This window comes from Danaus plexippus, chromosome 8, assembly GCF_018135715.1.
Source record: "Danaus plexippus chromosome 8, MEX_DaPlex, whole genome shotgun sequence".
In the NCBI taxonomy this organism is placed as follows: domain Eukaryota; kingdom Metazoa; phylum Arthropoda; class Insecta; order Lepidoptera; family Nymphalidae; genus Danaus; species Danaus plexippus.
This window is the reverse complement of record NC_083542.1, coordinates 3,928,471-3,955,278: the sequence shown is the minus strand read 5'-3', so window position 1 is coordinate 3,955,278 and position 26,808 is coordinate 3,928,471. Positions and strand designations below refer to the sequence as shown.

The 26,808-nt window shown below is 31.5% G+C and overlaps 1 long non-coding RNA gene and 2 other non-coding genes across 3 annotated transcripts; 2 read left to right on the top strand and 1 right to left on the bottom strand.

Annotated features, from left to right (window-relative positions):
• The first annotated feature begins 464 nt into the window (after window positions 1-464).
• Window positions 465-2,879, top strand: LOC116772088 (uncharacterized). The gene is made up of 2 exons (XR_004353630.2): window positions 465-1,127; window positions 2,093-2,879. It is a non-coding gene; the product is annotated as an uncharacterized LOC116772088 (long non-coding RNA).
• A 5,169-nt stretch (window positions 2,880-8,048) lies between these two features.
• Window positions 8,049-8,121, top strand: Trnam-cau (transfer RNA methionine (anticodon CAU)). Its single transcript has one exon. It is a non-coding gene; the product is annotated as a tRNA-Met (tRNA).
• Window positions 8,122-8,765: 644 nt separating this feature from the next.
• On the bottom strand, window positions 8,766-8,838 carry Trnam-cau (transfer RNA methionine (anticodon CAU)). The gene has a single exon. It is a non-coding gene; the product is annotated as a tRNA-Met (tRNA).
• Between the last annotated feature and the right edge of the window lie 17,970 nt (window positions 8,839-26,808).

Sequence of the window (26,808 nt, the reverse complement as noted above, 5' to 3'; positions counted from 1 at the left end):
CTGCAAGTGCTGCAAAATAAATTCATGCGCACAGCCACAGGAGCACCCCGGTACATCAGGAATTCCGATCTCCATAGGGACCTCCGACTTCCTACGAAACTGCGCATTTCAAGAAGATGTCAAAGAGATTTTTCGAGACCGCGACGGTACATCCCAATCCGTTAATGGTCAAAGCGTGTGACTATTCCCCATCACCCAACTTCCCGATAGGCAAGAGGCGTCCTAAAGACGTCCTCTTAGACCCTGAAGATAAAATAACAACCGAAAACACAGACACAATTATCCCTATTACATAGAACCACACCGATACACACCGCCTTTGGCGGCGAAGGCGAGGGCCCGTTTTATACACGTCGCTCCGGCATTCTGCCGTCGGGAGGCGTCATGCAATCCCATCTTCCGATGCCATTCTCCACTTCAACGATCTCCTAAGCCGAGGTCCGGTCTCTTAGAGGCACCCTTGGGACGGGCGCATTCCCCGACGGGCCCTTCGGGCCCGAATTAAAATGGGTTGGTCAAAGGTGTACTCGCGAAAATCTTAGATATCATTATTGTTAGGTTTTATCAAAACCCGTCCAGTAGTGTATTTATTAGGGTATAAAAATTTATATATATAAAACACAATACTAACTTTCAATTATAATATTGATAGAATCTACGCTTTATCCTTAAACTACGGTAGAAATTTTTAAATTGAGTCAGTCTCAAGTCTCAACTACGGATGCGACAAACTTAAAAAACCCTCCATCAGAACCGACAAAAAGAAAAAGAGAAAAAATGCTTCGGAAACTAGATTCTTTCAATTCAATCGATGTATTAGTTACATTTATAAATAATAAACTCCACAAACGAATCGGTATTTCTCAATACACATTTATTTCTGTCCATTTCCTTAATATCAATTTCATTATCAAGCCAACGCTGTTGTTGTTTTTTTTTTTTTATTATTTTGCACTCAATTCCTTCCGAGGAAAAATGTGCCGTGTTATCGTTTTACATCGATGCTTTAATAAAAACGCATCATAAATATTGTGAAATGCAAAATAGTTTTCCGTAACGGGTGCAATGTTGCGTAGTTCAAAGAATAATATTATTTGCCCTGTGTTATTATTATATTCCATCACGTGGTATGTTTTTTTTTATTATCTTAGACTATAATATTATGATAAAGTATGTGCTTCAATAACTCGGAAAGATCCTCTCATATCGATATTATTTTTACGATAAATTGTTATATATTATTAAAATTGTTCTTTATTATTTTATATGAGATTAGAATTTGTAGTGTATTTTCACAAAAAAAAAGATTGTTTTCAAACAAGAGTCCAGGTGTTTAATTAAATAATAACTAATTTTATTGCAAGGTTATATTGAAAAAAAATAATAAAATTAAAAAAAAACTTCGTTTCAAGAAAAACTCAATAGATGGAGCAGAAGGAAAAATATTTTCCTCAACCTTAATAGTCTACATTGTCATAAAAGCTTTTTACATAGAAATTTTAATGAGAGCCTTATTGCAATCAAAAGTTTTAATTTTAATTTTTTTGTGCGTGATGTTTTTTGTTCTTATATTATACATTTTTTATTCTTATGTTAAATACTTTCCCAGTTAGCTCAAACTTATTTACAAACTTCCACAGTACAACTGTTTTAATTTGAAAAAAGTATGTTTCTTACTTTTTAAGCAAATAAATATACAATAGATTAAACTACAGTTGCTGATAAAGTGAGTTTGTAACTTGGATTAAAAAAAAGGCTATATAAAACTTATAAGCATACTGTTCCATTATATGAATGCAGTGACCTATCACAGACGATAGATGGCGCTAGCCGTTCGTAACGATATCAACATTTTAATTACATACTATTTTCTATTTTACGGTTTTCTGAAATCTATTGGGGCGAATCCAAGGGCAAAACCTAGTACATGATAAAAAAGCCGTACATACATAAAATTTCGTAATAATCCTTCCTATTTTGTATCTTGGTAGTGTAAAATTGTGACTTGGTACGGTAAAAACATTTCCATATCATTCAATTTTTTGATTACAAAGCAAACGATTGTAAGTAAATTATTCTTTATTTCTAACAGTCATCGACAATACTGGATTCAGAACAATCATCGTTTTTCGGTCTCACGCACGAAGTCAACATTAGCCCCAGTACTCTTGAGCTGATGGAACAACTCACGGATGAAGTGTTCGACCGTTCCAGAGGCGATCGGCGTGTGCGTAGATATTTCGATGCATACGACACTCCTTTCATTGGATCTGGCAGAAGAACTAATTATAACTCTAATTACGATTGATATATTAAGAAACTAATGTGTTAATAAATTTTATGAAACTAAATCTATATCGTTCTTATAATATTATACTTACCTATAAATGAATATGTTTTTCTGAGCTTTTATTGGAAAATTTGCTAAGAAACTTTCTCAAATATCACTACTATCTTAATTTATTTTTGTATCGTCAAATTGAAGACAATTCAATCCATTCATTCATTCGCAGAATGTACGAATATAATTGAGGATTTCAATATGAAAAAAATGTTAAATACATTCAATCAATTTATGTATACCTAAATAGATTTTTGTTATAATATTTTTAAGGTATATCGTCCTGAAGCGTCTACGATATTGTTAGGAACATGTGTGTGGAAATAAAAAAAATATTTTCGATAGTCTGTATAGCAAAGAGGAGCACTTTGAAATGGTCAAAGGCCGTGTGTTTTATTTTTCATCTAGATGGACCAATTCGTAAAAATATGCTGTTAGCCTCAACGTGGAGCATGTTGAAAATATTTTTTAATCATCTTCACTTCAGATAATTACTTGTATTAAAATTAAAGTCTCACAATAAATGACTAAACATTTATTTTTGTGTTTGAAACATAATTTATACATTTTAAGTTAATGAGATTATAACATTATAAGCAATACTTTCTTAGACCAATAAAATACCAAAATAGGTGTAAAGACCGTAAATATGACTTAGGATTTATTAACTCTCAATGGGGAATTAATGAATATTTATGTTAGTTACAAACATTAAGGTTGCAGGTTGCAGGTGTAACGGCGTAGTTTCAACCACTAATGTTCTTCCAGAATCACAATAACGATCTAAAGTTTCTCTCGGGTTGTTAAATTATTACATCCACTCATGTACTTACCATAAGAATTTCTACTGTATTTTATAATATGGCCGTGCATTAAATTTTTTCACACTATTGAAGTAAATTAAAAAGAAAAATATTAAAGCTTTTCCATCATAAAATATGATGAGATGGAAAAATAAATAAAAAAGCCAATGTATTGAAAGGCAAATAAGCCATTTTATCTCGAAGCACTTTAATATCCTCTAGTGTTAACATATTCCCGTCTTTTATTCGTCCTTTGCCGCTTCGTTGCAATATAATAATTTTAAATGGAAACACACGGTAACGAATTACACCGAGCGTTGTGAAATCTGTACCGCGACTGTATTGGCTGTTAATGTGCTGGTATTGTATGAAATATTAAAACTATGATATTAATCTATACAATTTGTCGATCAGATATTTGAGATTTATGTCTTAGGTGGGTATTTTTGGACGTGTGTATGTCTATTGTTCGTTCTTTATTCCGTGCCGTCGCACAGCAATTGATCTGCTTTAAGTTATCTGCTTTAATACTCGCACACGCCGTTGGCAATAAATAAGAATGCTTGATATAACGAAAATTAAGTAATTTTTTAATGGTATTTGAAAGTATCATGTAAAATTTCTACCGGCTTGTAATTTTTTTTCTGTTGTTAAAAATGTCGTTTGTTTCTGAAGAACGCAGTGATTTTGTTTGTTTTCAAATAATAATTGTCCTAAGTTTCCTTTAATATATGGATGTAAAAGATTATCACAAAGACTTAATTGATAACGTAACATTTAACACCCTGTTATTTTCCATAACGAAGGGTTTTTTTTTTCGAAAAAAGCCTATCTCATGGGTTTTTAAAGCACAATGTGTCCTGTGACAGTGTTATTTATTTATTTAAATGCTTAACCTTTAAATTGGTGTATTTGTATTATTTCTTTGTTATCATTTTCTGTTCTATAGTTCAATATCATTTACATTGTCTGGTATTCCCAAAGTAACCTTTCGAATTGGATTTGAACAAATATTGAAAACAAAATTAAGGCGCTATTGGAAATGTAACGATTTAATCAAAGCGCAATTTTATTTAAAATTCTCAATCTCAGTATAAAAGCAATTCGAAGGAAGGTTTTCGCATTTTCCAATATGAAATGCTATGTAAAGTTTTAAGAAGGCTTTAATACAAGATTTATAATCATTGGCACAGCTATTTCTGTGTCTACCACTTTGTTTCAGTTCGTGCGGAATAATTTAAGAGTATTTTTTATTGTTCTATTGAATTCATCCTTTTTTTGAATTTTTAATTTAATAAATGTCCGATCAGTTTTCGGACGGTATTGAATATGAATGTAGTGAAATGAAAAAAATATGAAGTATCTTTTATAGGGGAGCGTTGAGCAGATTTCTAAAATCATTGTATAAAAAACTATATTACAGGTAATAATTTATACATATACACGATCCATGGAAAAAAATATACTGATGTTTAATCCAAAAAATCCTATTTTTTTAAATTACATTATTATATATAATTAAATATTTATGAAATTGAAATAAAATTCACGTAATAAACGGTCACCATAGTTGCGACGTGATATTGTTATATTTATTTAATAAAATTACACTTTCTATTTATTAATTATTTATCTAGCAACTGCAATGAGTGAAAACTAACATTATGACGTCACACTCGGGGACTGTTGGGGACTTGACGCCGTTTCTTGGGTACTGGACTCAAAAATTAATTTTTATTTTGAAATAACTTTAGAATTATTACGAGAAATATAAAATAATAATAGTTTTATTATTAAACTTATATATGGTCTTTCGATTTATGACAATTTTTGGTTTCAAAAACCTTATTGCAAATTTACTACATTGTTGTTGTTGATGATCACAAGAAGTTTAATGAGATAGTTATTATAATGACAATAAAACTGGTATTGTTATATAAAATTACATAATATGACCGATAATGGTATCCTTAATACCAGTTATGATCAGCTTAAATACTGACGGTATCGACGTTCCCATTGTATAGTTTAAAATTGCTCTTAAATAATTTCTACTTCAAGTATTTTAGTTTAAGCATTATAGTTTCTATATTTTTGTACGCAAATGGATTTGTTTTCAAACAAATTGTAGGGGCATGTTTAATCACAGCGTAAGCGAATTCAGTGACCCGAAAGAATAGTTAACGCTCTGAGACGTCGTTTTTATCAAAATCACGTATAAAGATATTACTGTAATATAAGGTTTGATACGAAAATAACACGCTGAGTAACAAATAAAAAACTTCTCTTCCACATAGAAATGATATAAGGCTTCGTAAGCTAATGCCCTTATTATTTATAGTCGACTGTTATAAAATATAGTCGTTTTGATATTCCGAGGCTAGCATGATATATTTTGATCTAAGAAATGATAATGATTAAAACAACGAACGAATGACTGAATGTTTGAATGAATCACATTGCTAGGCTTTTTTAGAATTAATGTGATTATTAGAATTGCATTTCATTGTGTTGTAAACAAATTTTGTTCTTACTTATCTCATATTTTTTTGTTTTAGCGTTAGGAAGTTAAGTATTTATATACATATAAATTACTTTTCTTTCGATTTATTTTATGCAAATTACATCTAGCTATGTATAAAATTTTAGAATTAAATATTAAATGTGTAAAGCGTCACGGTAGTGCATTCATTTAGTGTGACTTTTTTCAGCGATTACAATTCGTAACTAAAATATTATACACCCAAAAACATTGTTAGTTAATAAATTGTGTGTGTAAAATTACGCCTGCTTTACCATTTACACAAAAACTATTTGAATGTGAACTTAGTGGAAGTGTAAAAACATTTGCACATGTTTAAATATATTCATTATAAATTGTATTTATATTTCATATCAATGATTTTATTTAAAGAAACATTAAACTTTTATTCATTTCTGCTTCAAGCAAACTACGCTTTATATTTAACGCTATCGGTAATAGAATATTATAATTACAATTTTTTTCTCTATAGGAACAATTAATATGTGTAAACTTATTATTTGCAAGCTGAATATAACCTTGTGTAATAAATATAACAGGTCGGTACATTGACATAAACTTTTAAGAGATTTATGAATTAAACACTCGTAAGTGGGAGTGAAGATCTTGAAGCTAGGAAAAATTTAAAACCATTATAAAAAAAACAAAAGAGGTTTAATACATAATAAAATTGTTCAGTTATTCTCATATATATATATATATATATATATATATATATATTAACATTGAATACCATTATCGTTTTCCAGTTGCTTTACCCAATAAACTATCGTGTTTAAGGCAAGTGGAACGCGGTATTCCGAAAATTGTAATTTCAAAATTCTGCACGTGTCGACGAATTTTTCATTGTATATTTCCTACATGAATTTATGCCGGTTATAAATATCTCAAAATCTTTAATGGTTTTAAAATAACTTAGTTGAATAGTGATATCTCTAGACTTTGTAAAAAGCCGCGTTTCAAATACAGGATCATAATGAATTTGGAATCTTTCACAAGAATTTATTACTTAGTCTCTCTGAATTACTATAAGTATTGGAAGTTTGCACGTCTATATACGTAGCGTTCCCCTTTTCTCATTCATGACCAACGAACGTTTGTAGTCTGACGATATTAACATAAAGAAATAATAATATAATTATTATTTTTATTTAATAGTAATAATTATTTTAAAACAACATATCGACTTTATTGACATATTAATTCTAGGAGCTAATTGTATGTATGTATTTGTAAATTTTTGTTACATGCAAAAATTTACAAATGTGTACTCTGAAATACTTCAATACAATAAATATAAGTACTGATTCATATTATTCAGGCATCAGACGTTTATATATCTTGTCTCAATAATTAGTCTTAATTATATCAATAATACCGTTAGATTTCTATCCTGTATATACTAATAGCAGAGGTAGCGTTGGAAAAATAATTCATAATAAGCCGGCTGATAGTGTCATCGATGGTTGATCTTATATGATCAATAAGTAAACCTACTATCTGGTGCTTAAGTAGCGTTGGGTGCCGGTGTGGGTGGTTCTGACATGGGTAAAAAAAAAAAAAATAAAATTTTAGTACGCCGGCTGAAACTTTTTTCATAAATAGTTTACATGATACTGAACTTGAAAAAATTGTGAGCTGCATGGAGGGTAGTCTAGTTCCGAGTTGACAGCTCAGTTGGTTAGTTAGAGCATCGGCACTGATGGCTTGGGTCGTGAGTTAAAACTCCAACCGGTGTCAGTTGAATTTTTGAATTTGTTATGAAATGTTGAGACAATTATTAATTTGGTTGGTCTTTATCACGCCTATATTAATTCAAGTTCAAAATATACCTACTGCGTTACGTTATTCTAATATCTAAAATAACCTTTAATAAATAGCGACAGGCGAATAAGTAATTGCAAGACTTGCGAGACTTGCTGCAAGAACAAGACCAAGACCAAGACTGGGAGTGCAAGACCAAGACCAAGACGAGGTATGTTGATGAAAGACCAAGTCTCGTCTTGTTCTCGCATTTGGACAACACTAAACCTAGTTGATGGTGGAACATTTATCCTTATAAATATTACTTGTAAAGTTGTATCTTTAAGTTATATTTACAGCAAATTTACATTTTTTTGCAGAGTTGAATCAGTAATGTTTAGATCACAAGTTATTTTTCTTATTAATTTTAACTGATATTGACATAACAATAAATTCCTATAAAAGTTTTAAGTTTTGTAAAAATTTTCCGACCCTTTAAACTCATTTATTTTCTCAACCCCTTTTGATTTTTTGTTTTGCTCTACTGAGCTATATATAGGCTACGCAATATATAATAATGGACATTGCATTAGAAGCAGTTTAATAGAGGTTCACATGAGCCTCGGTGGCGCAGTAGGCAGCGCGTAAGTCTCATAATCTTAAGGTCGTGAGTTCGATCCTCACCCGGGGCATATATTTTGCAGAGATAATAAAAGGGGTTAAATTATAAAATAAGTAACGATAAAAAAAGCATGCGAATCCTCTTAAATAAATCTGTCAGTGAGAGTTGAATAAAATAAATTAGTTGGTATGAAGTGTCAACTTACTTTATATAAAATATGAATGATAATATAAGAAAGCAAATTTAATATTAAGAAAAACCTAACCTCGAATAGGAATTACGAGTACGACTATGTTAAAATACTTAAATTATTGTTGAGTATTCGATATTAATATGGTTTTGTTACAATAAAAATTGTAAACAATAAGCACGACAAAATATGCATCAAAATAGTACCTCAAACTAAACTTTTCTTGTCAAATTAACAAAAAGCAAGTTGTAGTGAATATAAATGAAATATTCAGGTAAATTGCTATATTTCTGTCTTTCCAGTGTACACGCAGATTATTTATGTTTTCGTACTTTTGATAACATTAACAATCCCTTTAAATATCACCCGGCGTAATATTTAACATGTTTGAGCGAATTCTGACTGGAGACTAGACTCTTATTAAAATTATTTATTTTAGAGGATTTATTTTAGAGGATTCGCATGCTTTTTTTATCGTTACTTATTTTATAATTTAACCCCTTTTATTATCTCTGCAAAATATATGCCCCGGGTGAGGATCGAACTCACGACCTTAAGATTATGAGACTTACGCGCTGCCTACTGCGCCACCGAGGCTCATGTGAACCTCTATTAAACTGCTTCTAATGCAATGTCCATTATTATATATTGCGTAGCCTATATATAGCTCAGTAGAGCAAAACAAAAAATCAAAAGGGGTTGAGAAAATAAATGAGTTTAAAGGGTCGGAAAATTTTTACAAAACTTAAAACTTTTATAGGAATTTATTGTTATGTCAATATCAGTTATAATTAATAAGAAAAATAACTTGTGATCTAAACATTACTGATTCAACTCTGCAAAAAAATGTAAATTTGCTGTAAATATAACTTAAAGATACAACTTTACAAGCAATATTTATAAGGATAAATGTTCCATCATCAACTAGGTTTAGTGTTGCCCAAATGCGAGAACAAGACGAGACTTGGTCTTGGTCTTGCACTCCCAGTCTTGGTCTTGGTCTTGTTCTTGCAGCAAGAGTCTCGCAAGTCTTGCAATTACCGATTCGCCTGTCGCTATTTATTAAAGGTTATTTTAGATATTAGAATAACGCAACGGAGTAGGTATATTTTGAACTTGAATTAATATAGGCGTGATAAAGACCAACCAAATTAATAATTGTCTAAACATTTCATAACAAATTCAAAAAATCAACTGACACCGGTTGGAGTTTTAACTCACGACCCAAGCCATCAGTGCCGATGCTCTAACTAACCAACTGAGCTGTCAACTCGGAACTAGACTACCCTCCATGCAGCTCACAATTTATTCAAGTTCAGTATCATGTAAACTATTTATGAAAAAAGTTTCTAAAACGACCTAAGCCATCAGTGCCGATGCTCTAACTAACCAACTGAACTGTCAACTGTGTGCGGGGGGGTCAGTCTGTTTGTTATTAAACGTTTTCATTTAATAAATTTCAATATACTAAAAGATGGTTTAAACATGTAGAAAACAAATTAATGACATAAACTTGACTGTGTTTTAAAGCACTTGACTTTATTTTACTTGTAAATGAATTCTTGCAAAAATATATTGTAATGCAACAGTCAATATTTCAATTTATTTATTTAAACAATTCTCTCATATGTTATTATATTCCTGCTCCTAAACAGTACATAAATCTTACTGCACGCTTTTTATATTATTAGATTACTTTGGAACACTTGTACTCTGTGGCCACAATCAAACGGTGTCAAATATTGTGCGTCCGGCGAGGCGGCGACGATTGTTTATATGTGCATTAGAAGCCACCGCACGTGTATATTGACCTTGTACTTCCGAATAGCTGCAAAATTTCTATGAGAGTTTAGTACCTGCCTTTTGTTGCCCACAAGGCACCGCTCAGTACCCGACCTTTGATGATGCCGACAAGGCACCGCTCACTATCACACACACTGCCTATGGTCTAAACTAGGGATGCACTCGTTTTTCTTTTAATGGATATTTTCATTCGCTATGTAAGTTTTTTATGGTATCTAATGTTCGTGATTCGCATAAGTCCAATTTCCGTAAAAAAAATCATATACTTTTTATCTCATAGAGTCTTATAGAGTCCCTAAGCGTAGACCCCGAACTCCTGTACTTACTCCCTGAAACGACCCGCAGTCTTAACTGCAAGACGCAAGAGTCTTGCAAGCTTGGTCTTGTTCTTGCTTAAATCTCCCACAGTCAGTCTTGGTCTTGGTCTTGCAAAAATTCAAGAACAAGACCAAGACTGATTTTGGGTAACCCTAACTAGGACAATAGTATTATAAATATCTTATGCAATTTTTCTATAAATTACCCGTGTTATTTTATGTGTTTTATTTATATATATGTTTTTTTTTTATTATCTCAACTTCGATAGTAAATTATTATGTTACTTGCACATACTGAGTAATCTTCACGGTTTGACGTATTACCTGAACACGTGTGACAGGTGTTTAATGCATTTCAAAAACAAATGTTATCAAAAATGGCTTCGTAAAGTTCTTCTAAATATTTATTTTAATTCTACAGTCCTCCGAACTCGCAATTCTGTTAAAAAATGGATTCCGACTGTTTGTTTCAAAGTATCAATATTATAACTATTATGAAAACATTTCTTATACAAACATGTCAGTTTTGTTTGACGATAAATTTATTCTTATCTCCTACTCTATTACAATATCTTTTTTATCTTAAAGATGGTAGAGCCTAGCCATGGTCAAGTTACTGCTACTAGAACATTTGTTGGCTCGACCGGGGAAGTACCACGTTCTCACAGAAGATCGGCGTTAAGGAGCCTTCAATGGCTGCGTTTCGTCCGATAAATGGAATTAGTAGGTGGGTGAAAAAATGACAATATGTACTTTGAAAAAATATTCATTCTCATTTTCCAAAACTTTGATTTACTTTATGTGTCGCCAATACTATTCACGTCATTACATTCTTCTTATTTGCAAAACCATTTATAGTTCCTGCCACCATCCAACAAGTCTGACACAAACTGAAGGTTTTAATGGAATACATTTATACGATTGCTTTACCGAACTCACAGACCTGTGTAAACTTATAAACTGTTAGAGTACCGTTCTTTGATGTAATGGTTAAAGTTGGAGATTGGATCTTGTGGTTTAGAACTCCACTTAATATATTGATTATCTGTGATATTATTCAATGATTGTTTAAACAATTTATCTTCATGATTATGCTTTATAAAATTATTACTTGAAGGAAATAGTGGGTTTACAATTATCATCCTGTCTTTGTCTAGTTACGTTTGTAAGACAGAGAAACTAAATGCTGATATTGACCTAACGTTAATTTATAATATACATACATATCATGTATTTTGAATAACCGATTTCAGATCCTATTTCAGCACTTATCAAACAGGCGTATTATAAAAATAATTTAGAGACACTCCATCTTTATATGTAAAATTCTACATTTTATTTCAGACACATTAAATTATAAGATATTTTCAATAATATAATTAAAAAATCAAAGTAACTTCTTTCAAGATAACAGTGTTGTATTGTTGTTGTCTATACAAAGGATTTAAATGTGGAAATTGCAATCCTTGTTTATGATGTCTTATAAAAAATTCGTCGAAAGGTTTTAAGAAATTTGGTACTGAAGTAGATAAAATCTTTGGGATGGTAACACTCCTACACGAATCTATTGACAAATCTCGTTATAAGTATATCCAGTGTATTTAATATAAGTTAAGGATTTCAAGACATTAGTACTCAGAAAAGGAAATAATTTACATAAATGTACTGTTAGAAATAAATTTAGGCAGTACTTCCACTTAGATGTTTATTGCTCCACAACTCGTTACAGAATCCCCAGTCTAGCACTTACATCCTATTTATAATATTCAATAATTTTTAGGTGAGGGTAAGTTACAATATCACACAGAGGGCGCTAGTTTCCCTCATAAGAGTTTCCATTAAATAATAAAACACTGAACATCTCATAAAACATGCTAAGGCTCTAATTATAAATTATAAAACCAATTGTTAAGTATTTGGACATTTAAATTACTGTACAGAAACATTATTAATATTAATTTAGACTATTATAACAAATATACAGATGGCGCTAGTTCACTATCATAAGAATTTCCAATAAATATCAGAATATAAATAACGTTAAGCTTAGAATTATAAAGTACATAACATTTTAAATAATTATTACTAAGAGTACATATATATGTGTGTTTGACTTTTTATGTATTATATATCACGTCCATAACTATTTTTTATATATAAATGAAAATATACATAAAAGATTAACATTTAAATATTTAGAATTTCCGCTAGCACTGTGTGCATTCGAATGGAAATTAAATGTATTGAATAGCAGTGATTCGCTAAAAGTGAACGAAGTGAAACGGCTTTCAGTGAACGTTTTATATATTTGTGACATTACTTTATGACTAACAGAGACTGCTCACGTTCCGCAGTTAATATATTAGTGAGGAAATATTATTAGGTTCATACAGTTTCTTATTTATTTATTAAAAGAAAAACGAATACTATAATAACATGTTTTTATTAAAGGTGGCATTGTAAACCCCCTTGGAGTTTTAGCATTCACTATTTTTACAAGTGGCGCCATCTGTGCCGTACTAATTATAATATACTATAATCCTTAGAAATATTTTTATTACTAATTATAATTAATTATAACACTGAACCATTGTAATTTTGTAATGACAATATTTAAGTGTCTACTTGTATTTGAAAACTATAAATACTGGCTTCAGTCATTTTGTGAAGACATTATTGGAAGTAACGCTGAACATCCAAAATCAAGTCTGAAACTTTACCTGGAAAACGATGGTCTATTAATTAACAACTTAAGCTACTAAACTTTTATAACCACTTAAGCATAAATAAAAAATATTGATAAAGGAATTTCTTTCTTATTTACTAGAACGATACGGCCTAAGTTTACTGGAATCTTTTTTTTAAGATTTGTTGTTCTGTTTTTAGTCTATACTGTTTATAGGAAACCCATGCATACGGATAGGTATCATAATGGTAACTCACACCACCACCCTATCTAGTTAGTTACCGCTGGAAACATTTTGTTACAGAGAGCCCAACACCTTTGTGATGCTGACCACCTAGAGGCCGAGCTGCAGCATGTAAAAATGCTCTCATCATCAACAACCTGCCCGTGCCTCGCCAGCATCGCAAGAACCACTTGAAGCCACCCACAGTTGAACGACAACCTGCGATACTACCATATGTGAAGGGAGTTACTGACAGAATAGGCAACATCTTGAAGAAGGTTTCGATCAAGACTATTTACAAACCACACAAGAAAGTGGGGAAATTCTTGAGACTTACCAAGAGTACCATTCCTTTGCAACAAGAGGTGTATACAAACTCGATTGTGACTGTGGCTTGTCATACATTGGCAGACAAAGAGGAGCATCGGTACAAGGGTTAAAGAACACATCTCAGACATCAAAAACAGGCGCGCGTCGAAGTCAGCAATGTGTGAACACACGTTGGACAAACCAGGCCAATACATTGGTTTGATAAACGACAAATCCTCGCTCGTGAAGACAACTATATACCGAGGTTAATCCGCGAGGCTATTGAAATTAAACAACTTCCCAATTTCAGTAGAGAAGATGGCTGGAATCTATTAAACACCTGGGACCCCCTTCTTAAAAATATAAAATCCCATGTCCATGACCACACCGTTAGACCTCGGACACCGTAAGCGCATTCTGCCAGCATCACGTTCACGTAATCACGGTTGCTGAAAAGTAACCGAAACTTCGGGAATATGTAGTTTTTTACAAAAATAAAGCACGCGTAGTATATCCTAATAATATTAGTTTCATTGTAACGCTTGTCAATGTTCAGTTAACTTAACTATTTACTATCTGTGGTTGGGGATTTCTCAAAATACGAACTCAACTCACTCTATCATATAACTAGCATAACTAAGTGTTCTTAATATTAACCAGTCTCGTATAAAGTAAGTTCATTCAACTTGTGTCGATGGAGCATGCTTCATTAATTTTTTTTATATCAAAGGCGGCAAACGAGCAGACAGCCGACTTGGTGGTAGGTAGTCACCGTCGCCCCTGGACATCTGTAACATAAGGAATGTTGCAGATGCGTTGCCAACCTTGATTGTGGGAGAGGGAGAGGAAAGGGTAGGAAAACGGAAAGGGTGGGAAAAGGGAAAGGGTAAACGCCGCATTTTGAGACTACTTCACGACGATCTTCTGTGAGAGGATGGTACTTCCCCGGTCGAGGCAGCTCAAGTTCTAGCTGAAGTTACGTGACCACAGCTAGGCTTTAACACCTTAAAAACGTTTAGTCTGCCTCACAACAGTTGAACTGAAAGAGGGAATGGTAACTCCATCTTGCTATGTTAAGATATATCGCGAGGGTTATATTTTATTTATTCATTACGTTAAAAACAATTTAAAAAAAGAAATTCGTATACGGGAAGGGGACAAAGTAGTTCTGGACTGTTCATGTGAAATACAATACATTTATATACTTACTTAAGTCTTAACACTGGCAATCAGTTTTGAGAACTATACCTCAATGTTAAATATTTCTAATCCTTACCATAATAAATTTATATAGAGTCGTTAAAAATATACATTGTCCGTTGAATCCAAACGATTTTTGTTAAATCTTAAACTTTGTTAACAATAAAATATAGTTCAATTTAGAAATAAAAATATTATTGAAAATGTATTGTTGGTCATTTGATACAAAACACGACAGAATAGTGCACTTCTACTGCCATGTTTGCGGTTTTTGGAACTAAATAATTAAATTAATTTTGAAATCACATCTCGTCTGCCTCTGATCACGGTTGCTGCAGTAACCGAAACGTCGGGAGTATGTAGTTATTAAAAAATAATAAAATACCGCGTAGCAATCCTAAAATATTAGTTTCATTTGAATCTATTCCCTTGGAGCTTTCCGGTTCTAGATAGGTAATGAAGTGTAACACAGTTTATTTATAAACAGTCACTTTTTATTTGAAATTATAAATTTTATGACCTGAATGAATTACCATTCCTTAACACATCTTCCTGTTGAGTCTATGAAGTTATTATTTAATGAAGCATGGTACATCTGTACTGGATGAATGATGGAACCTTACGCGAGACTGGTAAATATGAAGACCACGGAGCTAATACAATATGGTGAGAGTTGGATTTATATTAAATAGACTACTTACCGTACAATACGATAAGTTATATGAGTGAATTAAAAGAATAAAAAAACAATAAAAATTAATAATTATCGCTCTTAACACTGTTCTGATCTAAAGAATCAAGAATGTATATATCGGATTTAATACAAATTCATTATTTTAAAGACAGGACGCCAGCCTCGCTGACGTCACTAATGTCACTTGTTTCAGTACGTTCCAGATATTTTAAAATGAAACTTCAATTCTTCTAAATGTTCTTGTATTTCTCGAAGGTTCTTCATAATCACATTCTTTATGATACGCACTCGCTGAACTCTGCAGTCCGCTGTCGTGCGTCCAGACGTCATATTTATATCAAAATTCAAACATAGTTCTATTCTCTTTGATTTCGTTTTACTTTTAACAATAGCAACGACGACCAATAATTTGTTATAGTAATTGATGCCAGCCCTGAGTTATTTTCATGTTGCATCCGTCATTGAAGCTGCTTGCGCGGATATATGTATTAAACATAGTTTGCATAATTACATACTCTATAAATAATTTATATATTTGCATTTTTTATATATGTCTGTTTATGACATATAAAAAAATACAAATCACTACATTGAGTCACTGTTTGTGTTATGTTGTGGTTGATCTGAATTAAAAATATAAATCTATATAACTAGATCTCACTGTGTTTCGTGAGTAATAAATGTGATCTTCCAGCAAATGTATCTATGAATTTCCTTATATGATTATTAACAATGTAATCTATCCAAGTGCTGCTACTTAACTGCACCTATAACTTTAAAATCTGGCAAGGAGGATAAAAAAATATTTTGCAATGATATAATTCTGAAGATATTTTAATATAATACATATTACCAGAAGAAGAACAACAAGAACAAGAAGAAATGAATAGTTTCCTATACGTAAACTTTTCTTGTTCCCATACATAGTCTTGTTATAATCTTGGTAACATTATAAATAATGTACGGAACTCAGAATGGTTCTTAAATTCCTAACTTCACGGAACAGAATTTCCGTTTTCAGCAGAGGTTTAGAATAATTAAAGAAAAGTTTTATTTTGAATACATTTATTATTAATAATTTTTATACTTCAAATATTTAATAAAAAAAAGTTTGGACATAACGTAGTCTAGGTTGCGTTTAGACTCGACCTATTAAAGCATTTTTTTTGTTGCGACAAATTTAAACTCCGGGCGCCTTTATTTCTCGCTCTACATTAAGAGGTAATTAATTTTCCGACGATGATTGCTTAGGGTGGTCAAAAATTTGCAAATGTAAAAAAGCAGAAGTTTCTTATATCGAATACATTTCATTGTTAAATTCTTCAGCGACTATTCTAGTATACATTGAAGTTCCTTTCCAATATTCGTACAAAAATAGAATAATATTTACCGAAAGTCAATGAATAAATGTTATTTGTCTTCTCTCTGATAAGTATATTTTATATTATCTTAGAAAAGTGGACAATAACAATGTGAGACGTATTCACATAAATAAATGTCCTTTCCTTCAAAAAATACACGTTCAATTCATTCTGTACATATTTCCTCACATTTTTCCTGTAATTTTCTAAACCTCCTGTATATATTAATCAGTATTTAGCTGGTATGGGCAGGTCGGCGTGTTTTATTTCAATAAAATCTTATCATGCTAAGTTGTTTATATAATGTAATAAATAGTTTTCCATCCATTCAAATGACTTCATCTAACTAATGTATGTTGTTTTATAAAATTAAACAGAGCAGGGGTAAGGTTAAAGAAAGACTCAATAAAGCAGTCAAGGCCAATATAGAAATGCCGATGGCTCACTAGAGTTGGTCTATATATTTTAATGAGATCTAAGATTTTCGCGAGTATTCATTTAAATGAAACTAGTATTATTCGGATTTACTTCCGCGTAGTAAATCCGAATAATACTAGCTTTATATTTTAATTTTTAGAGCACTTATGCTTTTAATATATAACAATAGAGCACGTATTTTTAGAGCACTTACGCTTTAGATATATGTAGTGCTCAGTTTTAAACAAGTTTTTAATATTGAAATACTTGAATTAGTCATGCCTTAAATAGGTTCTGTATAACACAGATTGGAATAAAATGTATGGTTACACATTTATATCGCAAAACAAATAATTTGTTGGAAATTTTCTTGATGTACTGCCCGAAAAAAAATATAAAAAAAAATAATTATGTTATGTTAAAAAATATAGATGTCTTATAAAGTCAGCACTTTTGAATAACAAATCCAGCCTTAACTAGAATAAACTAATTATTATCTTAAACTAAAACACCTTAAATATGTTAAATTCAATTCACAAAGTCACAAATTGCGTCGACCAATTCTTTCCCGCGTAAAAGTCCAAATGTCACCGCTTTAACGTCACTTTGGATACGTTTAGGAATTTAAAGGTTCGGTTCAAATTAAATGTGTTCCCTTATAATATTGGTGCGACGTTAGCTAAACTCATTAAAATAACATCAATAAAGTATTAATTTCATCAAAGACTGTGAAATACGATAAACCACAACGGAAGTGTCAGAAAGAGAATTATTTATGTTTTAAAAAAACGTAGGAATACTTGTTTAATATAAAATATAGATTATTTTATTTTAAATAACCAATCATTGACATGTTTTATTTAATTTAGATATTTGCATTCAACTATTTTTAATCTCTTTTAAATTCAATGTGCTGTTGGGTACTTGGAGATACGACTTACGTCATTTTTATCGATTTTATGTTTATATTTTTTTCTAAATAAATAATAACTTTAATAATACTTCCAAGTATTATTAAAGTTATACATAATAGAACAAAGCTTATTACAGAACAGATATTTTATACTTTGAATGAAATGTAAACAAAAGAATGAACTTGATTGTATCCAATAACAAACAAAGAGATTACGGAGTGTCCATAGACCTACGTATGCTTATCTAATTTCAATGCTCAAAGTTGGAAATTATTTTTTACATCAGATTTTAACTTCCTTAAACTATTTAAATCCTTACCATTCAAAATTCTCATCAACTTGAGTGTCTCACTTGCATTACAACGCCGCATTAGAAGTTAAATAATGTTGCAACTTGCGTGTGAGATTATCTCATAGCTAGAATGCTAAATTATTAATAAATATAGATCAAGTTCGTATTTTTTTTTAAATTTTCTTTTCATATCTAATCTTTGCGTTTTAGTGTTTTAAATTTTAATATGTGACGTTACAAAACTATTGACTCCCCCATAACCCCTTGTCACACGATGTCACACTTCTGTGATACCCTCCCATTAGCGTGTGTCTTACTTTATGGATGGCCCCAAAGATAGTATAAAATTAGCTTGATCTCTACAATCCGCAACAACATTAAGGTTAAGAAAAGAAAACAATACAATAAGATAGTTGATGTCTCATAATTTTATTCTGTAATCAAATAACAACGAATACAACTTGAAGGGATGCCAATGAAATCAAAGCGAGTGAATCCTAAGATAAAAGTGGAAAGAAAGGTTATTAATTTAAGTTTTTTGAATATAGTAAGATAAATTTAAAGTAGACTGCTTGAGTTTTAATACTTGAATTGAAGCAGATAATATGCTGACGAAAATAATTATCGTCTATTTTGGAGGCCGAGAAGAAATTTGAATCTGAAAATCGTTTAAAATTCTTAATAAGCGTAATTGTAAAAATTAATTTGTTTCTTTGAACATCATTTAGATATTTTATATACGCTTGAGATTCTTAAAACTGTCAATTGACTAAATTTTTAAAGCGTAATATTTGCAGTTTTGATACATTTCAAAGGAAAAACATGTCAGATATAATTTAAAAGTATTTTTCAATTGTTTTTATTGTATGTAATAAATGAGTCATCTAATAACATAGGCGGTTATATCCACTTAAGCTCAAAATTTAACTATGGATGTAGTTTTATTGTCTGTGAACGTAGTTTTGTATGGAAATCTACATTACGCATCAATTACGGCATTATCCCATAGAAAATGGAGCTCAAAGTTTGGAGCTCGTAACAAACCCGGCATTATCCTGTATTGTTCAAATTAAAGATGGCAACATCCATGTGGACCAATCAGAGCGCAGAATTTCAAACGCGTTGAGGCGGTTAGCGCTCTTGAAATAGTGTTAATGTTTTTGTTGTTTTATAATGAATACTGTATATTTTTCTAATAACTTTGGTTAAAATTGTAATTATGGAGTGTCTGGCATCGCCGAGTACATCGGGGAAGACCAGAAAACGTACGGCTCATCCAGAAAACTGGAAACAAAACAGCTAAACGGCAGCGGTAAGCGTAGTACCTCGTTGTACCAAGTGGTGCCAAGTTATTTATTTTATGTGCTTTTGTTACAGCTATTCTCCCAAGGAAAGTCCAAATAGACCCAGATCGGAATAACTTCAGAAGTGTGTTTATAAATGCGAGTCAATAACTATGCGAGACGTGATGAACTTTCATGCGGCATTTTATAAAAATCAGAGCAAGGAAACACAAGATACTTTTATTTTAAAATAACTGCGTCCCTCTAACCCCCAAGAGAAAGAGACCTAAAAATAAGAAACATCATCCGACAACTATTCATACAAATTACAGCATTTACAGTGTCTCACAGAAAACAAATATGACAATATGTCAGAAAACGTTCCTCGGAATTTTAAACATTATTAAACATCGAGTACAGTATATTGCTAAAAAGTTTGTGTAATCGGGTGGACAAGCAGTAAAAGAAAAAAAAGGCGGTTACCACAAGTCCCATTTATTCACAGAGAAAAAAATGCTGTAATGCTTTTATAAATATGTTTCACGTTGATGAAGCACTTTACTGTAGGGGACATTCTGAACGGAGATATTTAGCTGCAGAACTTTCGATTAAGAAAATGTAGAAATTGTACAACAAACAGCCAAATCTTGAAGCAAAATTTAAAAGTCAAAAAAGGTCTGTTAAGAAAAATTTTCAACACCAACTATAACCTCGGATTCGGCAGTCCTAGAACAGATGTATGCTCGACATGTATTCTACTTCTAGAAAAAATTAAAATAAAATCAGATGTGGCACAAAAGCAACGACTTATGGTAGAACATAGGGTTGACAAACTTAAAGCATTTTTTAATTTAGTAAGAGAAGAAATACCTAATTTAAAAACATTCTCATTTGACTGTGAAAAAAATCTACCATTACCAAAAACACCAGATCAGATAACTTATTCTAGACCAGATAACTCATTAAATTATCTATATAACTGGACTATAGTAGAAGGTTCATCAAAGGCTCCTCTGACAACACAAAATGTATTCGCCTACTGTTGGACCGAAGACCAATACTCCAAGGGAGCTAACGCAATAGCTTCCATAGTATATCACAGACTGATGAACACGAATTTGACAGATATAAGTACGGTCAGATTGACAGCAGGTGGTATCCGGGGCAAAATAAAAACTCGATGATGATAGCGATGTGTTGGAATTGGTTAAGTAGATCGGCACCTGATCACGTGCAAAGAATTGAAATAGTTTTTCCTATAGTAGGAGACTCTTTTCTTTCATTCCACCGGACCGCGTATTTGCTCATGTAGAAAAGGATGTGAAAAAGTTGGAGTGTATATTAAGACCGGAGGATTACCTTGAGATTATAGGCATTTATAGCACAATAGTTCGTATGGGTTCTGGTTGTGAGGTCCTAGACTTTAAAAGAGGAATGAGTTCAGTTATAAAGGATGTCGGTTCTTGGCACTTGCAACTTAAAAATTGCAAAAGATTTTTAATACAGTGGTCGAAAGAAATTGGTAATGTTATGATTCAAGGGGAAGTGCACTATACTAATAATATGGGTGTATTGAAAAAGATCACTCGTAAAAATAAGAAGGCCTCTGATTTGAACCCTGAAGCGATTATTAAAAGCATTGTGAGAAGCGAACCTGCCAAATTGGTAGACGTAAAAAAACTATTAACCACTCATTTTGATAATGAGTGGGAAAATGAGGAGGGATTTGATTTGAAATTTTTAATATTTTATATTGGAAGGTAATCAATAAAGCAAAACAATTCTTTTCCGCTTCAATATTTGTGTAAAATTTGGTTAAAATTTTAAAAATATATTCATTAATTATTACTGAATGCGAATATTATTAAGAAGATTTTTTCAGGACTCATGGAAACGAGATATTTGTATTGATGTTTTCGGTGATGGTTCGTCGTTTAAATAACAGGAAAAACAATTTAAAAATAAAAAAATATATATTTTACTGATAATTCATAAAAAAATTATCTAGATTCTAACGTTAATACATAATTGAAAATGCGGATACAATGTAGACTGCAATATTAACGCGACTTACGGAACTATAACCTAAAATGTTTACATCGAAATATGCACATAGAATAAGGCTTTCATATTATGAATAATGAATAATATAACCTCATCTGAGATCCTTTCAAAAAGACTAAATTCGTCCGCGGGAAGTCTTTGTATTGTAACAGTAATGAAGTCCTCCAACTCAATAGAGGTTTAATCTATTGTGTGTTAAGCCATTATATAACTTGTAAGTAATAGTTGAGATTAGATAATACATTTTGTTATGCTTTAGTCATGCTTCAGTCAGCTAGACAGATTTTTATAACTTTAGTCATGCTTATAATCAACGTTGATTAATTAATTATTTCTACTGTGAGTTAATTTTATTTTTGTTCATATTTAAACTTTATAAGACATAGAATATAAGACATGTATGATATGTTTGTAGATAATACTTAGGTCACAATAGATGTTACCAGATGCTCTTCCTCAGCTTGTCTTGATCGGGTACTGAGTCCTCTTCATATAAAATCAACTTGCGGTGAATGTCCAATTCGTTCAGAGAGCATTTTCATATTAGTTCAAACCGTCGCTTCTATTGGACAGATGCAATGTAGTTACAATGGATAGTGACAGGATAACGTTTAATTCTTACAACATAGTATGAATAACTGTATTTTAATTTCTGTAATTAAAATCTATATTCCAATATATAACACATAAAATACGCACAAACCAACATCCTTCAAGCTCTGAGCGACGCGTCACCATCTGTTAAACTGTTATTTATACCAGTGACAAGAAACGGAATCAATGCGTTCTGAGTTTAATAATGAAAATATAAACATGGTTATGAAATATAATTTATTGTTTATTTCCAAGGTTTTTAACGTTGTATACAAGGATTTACAAATTTGAGGGTAGTTTTATTAGTCCTCTTAAACAGTAAATAATCTTAGGAGAAGTTCGGTTCATATTTCAATTAATTTACTTAAAAACTAGTGTAGTCATAAAAGTATGCAATTATTTTCATATGAAACAAACTTTAGTTTTATAACATAATGTGCGATTATTATATTGCATTTTAACCAAAGTTCCGGTTATTTTAAAGGAATCTGGGTGAGGGGCGGACGAGTTGAAATTTCGTCATTTTCATAGTGGTAGCTGGTAATTAGTTTTCACGACAGCGGCTGGCTCGTGACCATCCCTGTATTTATGTAGCTACAGATAACAGCCAAGTTGGAACAGAGGTCTAATGACTCTTCGGAACGGGAATTTTATTTTAAAAACTAACGAACCTTTATTCTTGGAGTATTATTGAAAATTTGATTGAAAATTTTGTAACATGTGTCGTTGAATTATTCATAACACTCCGATCATGTTAAAACTTCCTTTGCCCACATACGACGAAACTTTCATATTACAAATGAGAGACAACAATATTTTACTTTCAAATGATATTATTAGCAGATTCTTTAGGACTTATACTTTATTGCCAGCAGTTATGAATGTCCATAACATATGTACAAGAAATAACAGAGAACATTCTTATCTGCTATACGAGATACGTGGGTCCTCCAAGTGTTTTTAATATGAAAGCAATCCGAAGGTTTAAATACGGACAATCTCTACTTTAAAACAATTTACTTTTATAATCCTAGATTTTAAGATGTGGTAGAGCCTACCTGTGGTCAAATGACTGCTGCTCGAATATGGGCTGGCTCGACCGGAGAAGTATCACCCTCTCACAGAAGGTTGGCGTGAAGTAGCCTTAAGTGGCTGCGTTTCGTCCGATGAGTGAGAGAACCGGTTGCCCTTTCACTGTTGCCCACACTTTCCTGCCATTTTCTTATTCCCACACCTCCCTTTTCCTCAAAAATCAAGGTTGGCAACGCATCCACGACATCTATGTTGCGGATATCCAAGGCGACGGCCACTACTGCCCATCAAGCAGGCCATCTGCTCGTTTACCACCTTTCACATTAAAAAAATATTAGGAATTTTAAGTTAAAAAAATATTTTATTTTTTTGTAATACCTTGATTGAAGGACCTTATGTAGTAGAAATATCCTAACATAAACTTTTCCGCTGTATTTTTACTAAAATCGTCCATATATTTTTAAATAACCTTTACAGAATTTATGCATATTTAAAATTAAAATAAAACTAATGCAGCAATATAAATATGTTACGAGTGTTGTAAATGTGCCTTCTATATGACTAATATAAGTAAATAAAATGTGTCATGGCCTATTTATTAATACTGGCAACCCTCGTAGTACACCACAGTCGCCGAGTTTAACTTTCATAACAAAATCACAAAGAGATAATATAGAAACTACTGTATTATAACTCACAGTACTTGCTTAGATCATTATCATCCTGATGTCGTATTTGAGTTATTCAACTTTATTCTGACAAATTTCATGTTTAAACTTGTTGTCGCGCAAACAATGTTTTGATATATGAACTTATAATTCGATAAGTTGCTATGTGTATCTATATTTTTTGTTTCAGCATCGTATTTGTATTGCACATAAGGTGAATATTGAAGAATACTATTTGAAAGGATATTACATACATTTTTTTTAAATAAAACAGTGCCATGGAATCGACATTACTCGGGAATTCGAAAACTACCTCGAATCATTCTTTTCCCATCCAACGTTATTGTCTTCAACAGATAAAATGTTTTTCAATGACTTTAACATCCTTCCACTTCAAAGCAAGGTTCCTAATTAAAATTTTTATGTTCTTTCACTTTCTCATTAATGACTTTCAAACAAAGAGATATCAGTGACGGCGAGTGTGAGTGGAGCGCAGGCTGTCGATATAATTATCCCTTCTCGCACACTTTTATATTATTGATACTGTAGTATTTAAGTGTACGGGGATAATATTTGAAATTTATTGTATAGATTCGCTTTACTTACATCGGTCACATGCGATTTATGTCAAGTGTTGTTTTGTTATTGTGTTCAGTTAGCGAGGAAAAATATCTTTAAATGTAAAATATACATTTTTTATTCTTGTTAAATAAAACATTACTTATTGTTTTGCTAACTAAAGCTCGTAAAGGCCTTTACAAATTTAATGGGACGTCTAATAAGAATGTTGGCACAAAGTCGACAATGTAATTAAGTTGTGTAGATTTTTTATAATTTTTTAATACGCCTACTGCCTTTCTTAAAATAAAACTACGCATGTTTTTGTATATACTAATCAGTATTATTATTTTATTTTAAATTTTCCCAAAGTTTCGACCTCTTTGCAGCAACCGTGATCATGGACAGGCGAGATAAAAGTGCCTGTCAGTTAGTCTTGTTATTTTTCATCTACCGTCAAACATTTAATTTTTAAATATCACTACTAGTTTTATTCAAGAAGACCACAACCTAATACTTGATGAATTTAAATTTCATTCTTATATGTTGTTACTTCTTGAATATTTCGGAAATATTTTAATGGTCAATTAGTTTGGGTATTTGTACGATTTTAACTATAAATAATTTACTTTTTAAGGGTAGTCGTAATCTTAACACATTATCTGTCTCTCGTCTTAACTTCTCCATTGCAATCTTACAATGTGTTTCGAGTCGGTTTTTGGTAAGTATGTTTAGGGTTCTGGCAGTAAATCTGAACTTCTTGAACACATAAAAACAGTAACAGACGCACTAATCCATATAAGAAAAAGTAATAAGTAGAGCAGTCCCACTTATCAAATTCTTTGAAGATGATTCGTGTTTTTCACAGCTGAAAAGTAAATAATATTTATTTTTTAGTGGAACTGCATTAAGGTCGATGAATATTTCAAACGGAACGGTTGAAATTAAGATGGAGCGTAGTCGTAAAGTTTCACTTCTGCTAGAGAATATATCCCAAAGTTCTCTCTTTGAAACTTTCTACAATTCAAGATTTTTTTTATTTTTTTATTTTTACTCTCAACATAAGCCTTTAGCATTTCACCAGGATAATTGCAGATATTTTTCTTCAATTCAAGTAGTGCTTACTATAGAATGTATTGTAAGCATTTTTTATTTAACAAAATATTTGATTTTCTGCAAAATTATAGTAAGTTGGTTTTGTTAGTATATGCAATCAGTATATATAAGTATATTGGACAATCATTCAAAACATTAAAATCGCTATTGAATACGCATAAAAATCTATTCGGACCGAAGAATCGTATTTGATATTCTGTTTTCTATGCTTGTTGACTTAAGATTAGAATTGAAATCGATGAAACTAGAGAGTACAGGCTATTAAATTTGAAAGATGAGTAAAAATACTTGTAACAAACGAAATTAAAACATCTCGATGGTATTTTTTGGTGAAAATATAAATTATAACTTACAGTGAAAATGAGATGTAATTTGAGGAGAAATTCACTGTTACAGGCTCTCGAATAAATGCTGATAATGAGGCCTCCATCTCTTGAAAATAAATAAATATGATTTTGAATATTATGATAGAAATGATAGAATAATTTGAATGGAGTTATTTGAAAAATTTGTATTTGAACAAAATCATTACGTCTTATTATTCTTTCTGTACAAACGGACACTCACTACTCCAAGCAGTGCCTATCTACCCACCTATTAAGCACAAAAGCGACGTTGAAACTAAAACCGAGATGCTTAAATCCTAAGACTTGGAGTCGTCCAAGAAGAAAAGAACTCGGCTGGTTCGCTGCGGCTTAAAACCTGACGCTCCGACATTTATAGTACAAGAACGATCGAAACAAAACCTGAAAAGAACATTACTTACAACTGGTTATTAAAAAAACTTCACTTATGTTGCTATTAACTGACGAATATAGACAATTCGGACGTCACAATACTATTAATACACACGGCAACATTATATACACATAGTCAGTACAGGTTATGTGACAAATAGATTATATATTGTGATAACATCACCTTTAGTACATGTAGTTCTTATAACGAATAAGAGAATACATAATAATATATTTATAATTTTGAAATGACGTCGTCGTTTCAATATTATGTGCCAACGATGTTTAATATTGCACTT